This window comes from Pelophylax lessonae (genome assembly GCF_965119305.1).
Source record: "Pelophylax lessonae genome assembly, chromosome: 6".
Classification (NCBI taxonomy): Eukaryota; Metazoa; Chordata; class Amphibia; order Anura; family Ranidae; genus Pelophylax; species Pelophylax lessonae.
In genome coordinates, this window is record NC_138773.1 from 211,699,500 (window position 1) to 211,711,703 (window position 12,204).

Here is a 12,204-nt window from a genome sequence, read left to right on the forward strand (position 1 = left end):
AGGTAAGTGCACGCTGTTCACTCTGCATTGAAAGGGGGCACGCTGGTCTCTGCATTTAAAGGGGGCACGATGATCTCTGCATTGAAAGGGGGCACGCTGGTCTCTGCATTGAAAGGGGGCACGCTGGTCGTCACTGCATTGAAAGGGGGCACGCTGATCACTGCATTAAAGGGGGCACGCTGGTCTCTGCATTGAAAGGGGGCAAGCTGGTCTCTGCATTGAAGGGGGCCTGCTGGTCTCTGCATTGAAGGGGGCACACTGGTCCCTGCATTGAAGAGGGAACGCTGGTCTCTGCTTTGAAAGGGGGCACGCTGGTCTCTGCATTGAAAGGGGGCACACTGGTCTCTGCATTGAAGGGGGCACGCTGGTCACTGCATTGAAGGGGGCACGCTGGTCACTGCATTGAAGGGGGCACGCTGGTCACTGTTTTGAAGGGGGCACGCTGGTCACTGTGCATTGAAAGGGGGCACGCTGGTCACTGCATTGAAGGGGGCACGCTGGTCACTGCATTAATGGGGGCACGCTGGTCACTGCATTAAAGGGGGCATGCTGGTCTCTGCATTGAAAGGGGGCACGCTGGTCTCTGCATTAAAAGGGGGCACGCTGGTCACTGTGCATTGAAAGGGGGCAGGCTGGTCACTGTGCATTGAAAGGGGGCACGCTGGTCACTGTGCATTGAAAGGGGGCATGCTGGTCACTGTGCATTGAAAGGGGGCACGCTGGTCACTGCATTGAAAGGGGGCACGATGGTCACTGCATTGAAGGGGGCATGCACGCTGGTCACTGCGTTGAATGGGGCATGCACGCTGGTCACTGCATTGAAGGGGGCACGCTGGTCTCTGCATTGATTGGAGCATGCTGGTCACTGCAATGTAGTGGGCACGCTGGTCACTGTTTTGAAGGGGGCACGCTGGTCACTGTGCATTGAAAGGGGGCACGCTGGTCACTGTGCATTGAAAGGGGGCACACTTGTCACTTAGCATTGAAAGGGGGCACACTGGTCATTCTGCATTGAAAGGGGGCTCGCTGGTCGCTGTGCATTGAAAGTCGGAACTGGTTACTAAAATGTTTGAATCCCACCACTGCTCCAAAGGATGAGGTAACTGTGTCACACCTCCCAGATGATCTGTTTCAACCTGGCCCTTCAACCAAGATTGCACAGAGTATATTGTTGCATTCACACAGCCATCTTTGATGGAGACACAGCCACAGGAATTCAGTCAGTGCCTAGGTATTAGCAACTCCATTTTCAGACACACAAACCCCAGCCCTTAGAACAATTACAGCTGATGTCTTTATCATGTCTGTCCTATTGTTTCTGTTGATGCTTTGAAAATATCATTCATCAAGCCTCAAGAATCTCTCCCATCTGTGTGCATTTGTGCAAGATTTTTTGATCTGCTGAACATGCTTGTAAGAAATGTTCTTTGATGGTGAACACCTCTTTGGGGAATCCCGTGAAAAATTAATCAAGGAAATGAAGGCTAGATACTGCTACCTTACAAGAAAAAGACCCCTACTCCTACAGCTTCTGCCTCTACTCAAAGAAAGGGATCTTTCCCTAGGTATCAACCTCAAAACTAAGGCTTAACACTTGCTTTCATTGCAAGTCCTTGCCAACCAAGCTTACCAATCCTTCCCTAAAGCCCCCCTCACAATGAAGGGGCACCTCGACTTCTCAGAGTGTGGGGATGTCTTATGGCCTTTGCGCTAGTCTGGATCCAAGCTGTCACAGACCTCTGGGTGCAATCTTTCATTTTTATTTTCTATTCCTGCCCCTACCTCACTTTTTACCTTGCAATCTATCAGCCTCAGGCCAAAGACAGGCAGATTTGTTGACCACCTTGCACTAACTTCAGACACAAGGGATGGTTATACCAGTTCCTTCAGAAGAATAGTTAGAGGATTTCTGTTCAAATCAATTCACAGTCTGGATAACAAATGGGCTTAAAATACCTAAACAGCATTCTTTCAAGAATTCTTTCTTTCATTCGTTCAAGATGGAATCTATAAGATATTTCATTGATTCCCTAAGACAAGGGGAATTCCTAAATCAGTAGACATACAAGTTGCCTATCTTCATATTCCCATTTTCTCATCACAAAAAGCTCTTCCTGTATTTTGCTGTGGGAGGCTAGCACTTAGTTTGTTGCACTGCCATTTGGGGTAGATCAATGCACCTTGAGTGTTACAGAATCTAATATTCCAGCTCTTTCAGCAGCCCACATTCCGGGATTGGACAATTGGCAAGCAGATTTTCTAAAGCTTTAATGCCTTGACCTGGAGAAGAAAGGGGGTTGTTCCTCTATTTCACAGATCTTTCCAAATCCAGGGATCCCTAAGCCCTTGCTGTTAGAAAAAAAAAAAGCACTTTTTTAAATTTGTAAAAAACGTTACCATGCTTTGTACAAGGCACATAATTTAAGTGTCATTTTAATAATGGATATTGTTTATTCATGCTAAAACGACTTTTTAAAAAAACTTTAACATACTTTTTTTTTTAAATACCTGGTCAGAATTAAAACATCTCTACCTGCTTCAGCATCTCAAATTCAAATTAAACAGTAAAATATCTACATATAATAGTGTCCCGAAACATAAAGGATTATATAGATCTAAATTTAAAACCATTACTAGTTAAATTTAAAGATAAATGTCTAAGCTGGTGCAAACTCCCACTGTCAGTTATAGGTAGAGCCAACCTTATCAAAATGGTATGGAACTCGCAACTTCTTTATATATTGCATAATTCCCCTGTATGGATTGCCTCATGTTGGTTTAAAAGAATAGACTCTCTGTTCCGGGAACTCATATGGAAGAAAAAACAACCACAAATAAGTTACATTAATGTTTGATAAAGAAGCTGGTGGTCTATCGATCCCCAACGTAAAAACAATTTTCTTGCTTCGCAATTGCAGCAGTTTTTTGGTTGGTCAGAAAGGATATAGTATGACTCAATACAGGGCTTATTATTATCTGTCTATGGTGATCATTCTTTTATGACCCTATTGGAAACAAGGAACATATTAAAAGATAAAAAATTTTTGACAGGAAAATTATTTGATTAAATATGGCAGGTGATGAAAAGTATTACTCAGGAGAATGGATACCTGTCAGTAACACCACTGTGGAATAACTCGAGATATCTAGAACTGCAGAGTTTTTGTGGGCTTAGGATTTTGGAAGGCAAGGGGAGTTTTGTATGTTCAGGAGCTGTTCCACTGTGATGAATTTAAAACCTTCTCACAGTTGAGTAGTGAATATGGGATCCCGAGTCAGAGATTTTTCCAATATCTGCAACTGAGACATGCAGTAGAGACAGAGGCACGATCACAAGTATTGATATTTAATAGGTCTAAAATGGTTCTGCTTCTGACTAGAAGTGGATGTAAAAAAGGGCTTATATCACAATTATACCTGATATTACATAACAAATTTCAGGAAACAGTGGATATACCAGCAAAAGCAAAATGGGCTGAGGATATTGGGTTTATGCATCGTGGTGCGGCCTGTGTGCAGCGTATAGCGCCCTTCTTTTCCCTTGTATATCATTCAAATGCAATCTTGTATTGTTTGTTGTATTGTATGTCCTAGGTGGTGAGGTCCTCCCCATTCACCTATCATTTGTATCCTCTGATCAATGGATTCTGCCCATGTTGATCGGTCGACACATACTTTTGTGGTTTTAATACTTATCTAAAATAAAGCGTTTTTTATTACGGTGCCTTCAAAGTCCATTTATTCCTCCCCCTTTTTGCAATTCTGACATTCAGGACGTGGCACATGGTTCCTTATTTTATCACGCCCCTGTCTTTTGCTGCACCAGGGATAGGCGTAGATATTCTATTTAGTTAAACATTTTTGGGTGGAAGCACCCGCCAGTCATCATACTGGCTTTTGCAGCTTTTTTACCTTAAGGTTATCACGATACTACCCATGTTCAACCATTATACCTATTGTGAATCACCTTTGTTCCTGATCATTGACTGCCGACACTTGGTTGTCTCCAGTCTCTGACCAGGTTTTCTGTGCTTGTTGTTTGTTTCCCTTGTTCCCCTTTTCCTTACTTCCTTTTCCTCCTTGTGTTTCATCCCCCCCTCTCTTTATTTCAACAGTGTCTAGTTGTGATCTGGATTACTTGGGTATTGGACCCCTCCAGTGGTATCGGGATGGAGTTTATGGGTGAGGCATGGACTGGCTACATGTCGGAGCTGCAACAGAGTGTTGCCACTCCAGTCAGCGATGATATTAGCCTGAACCAATACATCAACACAGTCAAGAAACTACTCAAACGTAAGTCCAACCTGTTTTGGCACATCGAATATTTCTGTAAATGTATTCAAGATGGGATATGCCCGATGGGTCTCAGAGTACAACTGTTCCCATCATTCGAGATCACTTCAGCTGAGTTCAAAATACAATGGGAGCATGCCTTGACTCATTGTAGTCTTGAGCTATGCAGGTTATTGGTGACCCAATACAGGTTGGACCTGACGGTTCTTGACTCAGAGTTAGCCACTCTTTATGGCAAATATGAAAATATTAAGAAACATGCTAGCTATGACAAAAGATGGTCAGAAGTCAAGGAATATACAACTAAACTAAATAAGGACATCATTCACAACAAACAACTCAAATTTGTAAAAGATAAGTTGGCCTTCACTGAAGGCTATGCCTATCATTGGCAAGGTCCATCTCGTTCCAGACGACCTAGACAACCTTACAATGCTACATCTAGTTCCAGGGCTTCTGACCACAGAGAGACGGACGGTGAATCCGATTCATCGTCCTTCTCCAACACTTCACAACAGTCTGGCACTTCCAATCGAATGCTTACCCGTTCTAGGGCTCGCGATGGTCTCCATAATCGCCCACCTGTTGCACCCAATCCTCCATTCAAATCAGCCAAACGGTCTGGCCTACCAGCCAAGAAACAGCCGTCTACCCACCCTAACAACAGCCATTCTAGTGCTTTGGGCCCTGTGGATGCATCGGGTCCTGCCCCTGATCCCTATCTGGGCAACATTGCGGCCCGGGCACTGCAGATGCTCCAACCTACCCTGGCAGACAGTAGCAATCCCCCTGATAGCAATACTGGCCAATTGGGCAATAACACCAGCCCTGCGGTGGGGCCCATTTTGCCCCTACAAGGGGCCTCTAATCTATCTTCCTCGTTGGGTTGACTGCCTGGTAGTAGACAAACCACACTGGACTCTCATTTCAGTCTTCCAGGGTCACAACCCTCCCTTTTTCAGCTGAGTCAACCCCCATCCCTCCCACCTAAAGTCTAACCTTTCTGTTATCAACCTGACTGGGTATGTGCTTACTCCCGAGGAGGTGGAGTTGCTGGAACTGGGCCTAACTTTTTGCCCCACTACTCCATTAGATAGGTACAACACTATCAAGGATTTATACCTGTTTTGCCGCAATTTGACATACAGGTTCATCTTTGATCAGGAGCACGTCCGCCAGAATAAAGAGCGTGAACTCTCTGAACAGATCAAAAAGTTCACTATCAAAGAATTTATGGCTCTACGTGATCTGATCCTCCTTCTGGAGGAAAATGAACGCGCCACCTCTTCTCCTCCATCGGGCCTACTTTCAGCTACTCCACCTCCTTCGGAGGTGACCCCTCCATCCACCCACAGGAAGTTTAAACCTAAATCCACCGCCTTCCCTGACCTTAACACCAACCCTAAGATTTGGGCGTTTTTGATAGCTTGTGCCAGTGATATCTATAGATGTCAATTGCCACCCTCTCGTGGTAATCTCACATCTAAACAACATAGAGCTTTACGTAATCTACAACAACATCCAGACTTAGTGATTAAAGCCTCGGACAAGGGGGGCAACGTGGTTCTCATGACGAAGGCAAGCTATGAACAAATGTGTTACGATATACTCAATAACACCTCGTGGTATAGGAGGATAAATTGTTTCACGACTGTCAGGTTCGGTGAGGAGTACAAAACCCTTATTGGGGAAGCATTCCAGAATGGCATCATCGACCAAGACACATATAATTATTTAAATGTGCGTCTTCCTAGGGAGGCGACGTTTTACGCCCTCCCTAAGACGCACAAAAATTTACATTGCCCTCCGGGGCGTCCTATCGTGTCGGGTATAGGCAACCTCACCGAACATGCCAGTCGTTTTATTGACTTCTTTTTACTCCCACATGTAGTGGGTCTTCCCTCTTATATCAAGGATACTGTGGACTTGCTGAGGACCCTGGAGGGTATGGTCCTTCCTCCTGACGCCCTGCTCGTGACTCTGGATGTGGAGGCTCTGTACTCGAGCATCCCTCACGAGCAGGGCGTCGGGATGATAGGTACCTTCCTCTCCGAACAGGATCGTCATACCTGGCCCTTCAATCGGTTTCTTCTCAAACTACTAACATTTGTCCTTACCCACAATTGGTTCTCCTTCAATGGTTCCCACTTCCTCCAGGTACAGGGGGTGGCTATGGGCACCTGCTGTGCACCTGCCTACGCCAACCTGTACCTGGGGGGGTGGGAACGCTACATCTTCTCTGAAGAAGTTTACACTCAGTATGTCTGCCATATTCAATTATGGCTTAGATATATTGACGATGTTCTAATTGTGTGGTCAGGCTCTTCCAATACCCTGACCAAGTTTATTGAACTCCTTAACGTTAATGAGTTTAACTTGAAATTTACCTTTTCTTTTCATCCTACCGAGGTCAACTTTTTAGATTTGACCATCATGAAGGACTCGGAGGGCCAGGTTGTGACCAACCTATTCCGTAAGCCGACCTCAGGCAATACTATTCTCCATGCCTCCAGTGCGCATCCACCCACATTACTACGTAGTATCCCCTACGCTCAGTATATCAGGCTGAGGCGTAATTGCAAGCTCACTACCGATTTCAACCATCAAGCAGGCCTCCTACGTACCCGCCTCCTTCAGAGAGGGTATAGTAAGAGCATACTACGTAAAGCTTATAATCGTGCCCGCTCTAAAAACAGGGCCGAACTTCTTTATAAACCTAATGTGGCCCCACATCAATCTACTGTTAGACTCATCACTGAGTTCTCGAGCCACCAAGGTTTACTTAGAAGTATTTTGAATAGACACTGGCACATGCTCAGTGAGGACCCCATTGTTCGCAAACACATTAATCCCACCCCACAGGTGACTTTCAGGCGGACGCGCTCCTTGCGCGATCGCCTGACAAGCAGCTTCTACCAACCTTCTAGAGTACCCCCTCCCAGGAGCAGGGGCACCTTTAGATGCCATCAGTGTGCTTTTTGCCCCTGGGTCGCTGAGGGCACCCAATTTTTGTTACCCAATGGTGAGACCCTATCTCCAACATTTCGAGCGGATTGCAATACCCAAGGGGTGATCTACTTAATGTATTGCGACTGTGGGGTCTTCTATGTAGGGAAGACGGTACGCCCACTCAGACGTCGTATTAACGACCATGTGTATTGTTCTTCTAAAGGGAAGATGCTTACCCCTGTCACCAGACATTTAGATCTGCATCACAGATTTAACAACCGTTGTGCACATTTTTTTATTCTAGAGGTGATTCCTCAAGACCCTCGTGGAGGTGACTGGAATAGGCGTGTCCTACAACGTGAGGCACTTTGGATCCTACGCCTCAATGCCACCTGCCGCCCGGGGTTGAATGAGGCACAGTCTTTCAAATCCTTTTTGTAATTCTACCACTCTCCCCTACCTTCCCCTTCTAAACCCCCCCCCCTCCCCTCCCCTCTTTTGACTCTATTCCTTTGATTCATATATGGTCCATTGGACTTGGCGCGCATTTTTTGCGCCCCTACTGTTTGATATTTTTTCAGTTTGAAGGTTGTTCCTTCTCATTGCAGACGCCCTTAGGGTTGGGCTTTTGCCATGGCTGGAATTTTATTTGTTGACCTCTCTATACCTAACATCATTCATGGATCTGATATTCAATATAACAAATTTTTTTTCTCTATAGGTGCGGCTGTCATTGAGGGATGCTGTTACGTCCTGGTTCCACTGGGTGGCGCTGTTTCATTGCCAACGGTCTGCTTGAGTATTATTGGGTTTCACTGTGCGGCCGGGGAGCCACATTGTGACGCTTCTTGACTGAGGCTTTACATGTGGCATATGAGCCCATTAGACCCTAGGGCTTCTGGTGGGCTCCTCCCCTCCCACGCTCTGCCAGTCCGGCGGTTCCTGCCCTTGTACGCACGGCTTTCTGGCGCATGCGCGGGTTGGACGGCCGGGGTCAGACTGACGTCACTTCCTGGTGACTCACTGACCCGGGAACATTTGAGCTATAAAGGAGGCAGTTACCCAGCCTCCGTTATGGTGGTCATTCCCCATCCGGGGGTCACTGATCTGCGCTTTTGAGGAGCATCTGGAGGACGCGCTGCATGGTAATTTTTATCTCCCTACTTCATCTCTCTGCCTATCTAGGGCTTCAGTCTAGTCTCTAACTGTCTACTTGTTGCTAGCTGCTTTCGTTTTGGAGGAACTGCCTGCTATTTTACCCTATGCCCTATGCCCGGTTATGTATGGGACAGGTGAGTATACATTGGCTTTAATACCGACATTGGCCACCCCTCACGGCCTTTGTCTCTAGACATTTGGCACTTCCCCCTTTGGTTTTACTCTTTAGGTGTTGGTGTTCCATATATTTAATTTACTTTTCTGATTAGGGTTCATTAACCCTTTGGGTGCTGGTTCTTGTCAATGCTTTTATGCATGCTTTCTGCATCATCTATCTCCGTGGGATATTTCCTGGCTTGGGTACATTGCTATTTGTCGCTATAGTTACCCCTTGTTACATCTTTTTGATGCCGTCACCTGCTACCCTAACTGGCCCTATGACATCTTACTCCTTACCACAGGCATACTCTATATTGTGATTACCTGATACCTTTTTAATTGGCCATAAGCAGTGCGTGCTCCTCCAGCTACCTCAACAGGTCACCCCTCGTGATTACTAATTACAAGATTATCCTCCTGGTGCCTTTTGGTTGGCTCCAGCAACATCTTCCTATGGGTAGGTATTGTCACCTGACTTATACAATCCTTTTTGTCTTGCTATTTTCTCCCTTGTTCCCCACAGTGACCCCTTTACTCCTGAGACCCTTGAATTGGTGATCTATAGCCCACCCAGTTTGACCATGACTGGAGAGGAGCATACCATCTTCTCCCCCTCTGTGCCAGCTGCACTATTCTAGTTGTTAATTATGAGAACATTTTAGCAATTTGCCAGTTAGTGTTCGATTTGGCGATACGTGTTAATTGGTTGGACATACTCAACTTGCGACATCAATGTTATTTTTCTGATGGCATGTTATTATACTAATCTCATTGTATCCTACTACACAGAATCTATATTCCAAACCGCTCCGGATGAAGTCTGAACACCAGGCGAAACATGTAGAGCAATTGGACATATTGGTTTATTTCCTTTTGGAAGCTGTTACTGTATTGTACAGGACGCTCTGCGTTGCCTGCACCGTGGTGCGGCCTGTGTGCAGCGTATAGCGCCCTTCTTTTCCCTTGTATATCATTCAAATGCAATCTTGTATTGTTTGTTGTATTGTATGTCCTAGGTGGTGAGGTCCTCCCCATTCACCTATCATTTGTATCCTCTGATCAATGGATTCTGCCCATGTTGATCGGTCGACACATACTTTTTTGGTTTTAATACTTATCTAAAATAAAGCGTTGTTTTTTATTACGGTGCCTTCAAAGTCCATTTATTCCTCCCCCTTTTTGCGATATTGGGTTTATATCAGATGAACAATGGTTTGAGGTACTGTCAATATTGCCCATGGTTTCTCCATCCCCTACACATAGTCTGACTCAATTATTTATACTGCATAGATCTTACCATACCCCGGAAAAGTTATTTAAGTGGCGACGGCGGGACACATCAAGATGCCCAAAATGTAATCAGGATCCAGCAAATATAATGCATATGTTATGGAGGTGCCCCACCTCCATCGCTATTGGCAGGGAATTATTTCCATTCTTAACTTGGTCTTTGGTGTAGTCTTCTTGGCAGAACCTGCAATATGTTTGTTGTCCATATTGGATAGAATGAGGACTCCGGTAAATACTCTTGTCCTGATAGTTTGGTGTCTTTTTCTTGCCCGTAAACTTATTGCACAAAAATGGCTGGCACCACACCCCCCAACAGTCGAGGAATGGATAATACAAATTAAGGAGAATTTACTTAAAGAAAAAATGATTTTTCTGCATAGAGGGTGTCCAGAAAAGTTTGTTAAAATATGGAAGAAATGGTTGGATAAAAGGAGGGGAGGGAGAAGGTCAGAGGCGTAACTAGAACCTTCAGGGCCCCGATGCAAGAAACCATGAAGGGCCCCCCAGACCCCTGGCCGGGGCCCTTCCCTTCAAGCCCGGGGCTCTTCCCACTAATCCTGGGGCTCTTTACTCTCATTGCATGGCCTTTTATTATGGTCCCGCATCAGGATCCTTTCACAAGTTCTGCAGTGGGCCCCCTTCCTGCAATCTTGGGGCCTCCCCACAGTGGTGAAATGCCAGGGCCCGGTCGCAAGTGTGACCTTTGAGATCCTAGAAGTTCACCCACTGGTTTGCTACCGGGCCCCCTGGAGCATGGGGCCCGGTAGCGATTGCAACCCCTGCAACCCCTGTAGTTACGCCCCTGGAGAAGGTATATGGCAGGCGAGAGGGGTAGGAGAGGGAGGATTACCTCCTCTTTTCCCCTCCCCCCCTTTTTTTTTTTGTTGATATTATTTGGGTATGGGGGAATATTATTATTATGTACATGAGGATATGTTTGTATGTTGTTTGTAAAAAAAATTAAAAATGTTCAATAAAAATGACATGATTAAAAAAAAAATACCTGGTCAAAATAGAAAAAAAAAACACATTCTACGTTCTTTTTTTGTATTTTGTCTATAGATTACATAGAAAATAATATATTTTTTGCAGAACAAATTAGTTTGTCTCCAAAAATGTATGCTTATTTTGTTATATTAAGTGATGACAATGCTATCACCAAATAAACAGACCCATAGTGGTAATGTAAAAATTTCTCAAGTCCATAAGGGATGTAAATGTATGACAGCTGAAGTGGTTGAGTTATGTTAACTTTGGACATTCACATTTGTCGATGTCTCAGTGGTGTATATAACCTAATTTCATACCTAAAAATACAATGCAACATTTCCTCTAAGCATTATGTAGACTGAACCCAAAAAATCCACTAATGTAATATTGGATTGTCTGTACTGTAGAAACCTGTGCAATTACATAACCTATAATGTTAAAGGACTTAGGCTCTGATTGTATTTCAGTCCAAGGCTCTGACTGCCCTATTCAATAAGCATTTACCAAAGTGCATCTAAAGCCAAAATGTTCTTTTTAGTTTTGGATAGAGTAGAACGTTGTTTGAACATGTTTGATTTTTTTAGTGGTCTGTATGCAATGAGAAATTCTGAAGAATCAACAAAAACTGTGAGAAAGCATCTCCAAAGTGAGGTGAAATCGATGCTTAGATAGTTGTTATCAATATGGTGTCTTTTTTGGAAATGTTTGAATTTCTCACACTTTCTGTCCTCCTGTGCAAACAAAACAAACTCCTGCACTCAAGGTGGATGTTCCAGCAATGGTGAACCTTATATCACCAAAAGCTTAAAACTATGCAAGACCTTTCAGCTCCCTAAGGACTGGGGAAGCCCAAAAGGAACACTAGAAAACAAAAACAGAAGATGCACCAGCCTTGCACATTACCTTTAAAAATTATTTTATTGATGAAAAACAAAAACAAAACTCTAACTCGGTTTCTTTTTCTTAATTGTAGAGTGTGAAAACCTCATCTCCTCCCTTTTTTTTCTGTCTCTTTCCTCCTCTTTTTCCTCTTCTCGTACACTTTCCCTCTTCCTTGCATATTTGGCAGTCTTTGTCGGACTCTTGTTTTTCAAGGCTGCATGTGCTGGTGCACTCCCAGCCTTTCTCCCTAGAAAAATACTCTGTTTTCTTCCACATGCCCACCACCTTGCTGTGATGTGCTAAATCTACTCACATTACATGAATGACTTGGGGAAATAGAATTATTAACTCTATTTTCCTCACTGAAAGGATTTGTGTGATCCTTATTGACCTTCGTGGAGGGACAGTATGACCCTTATACTTTTTTTGGGAAGTACTTACTAATTGTTTATCCTATGGAAGAGAAAGTGGGTTCTTGCTTCA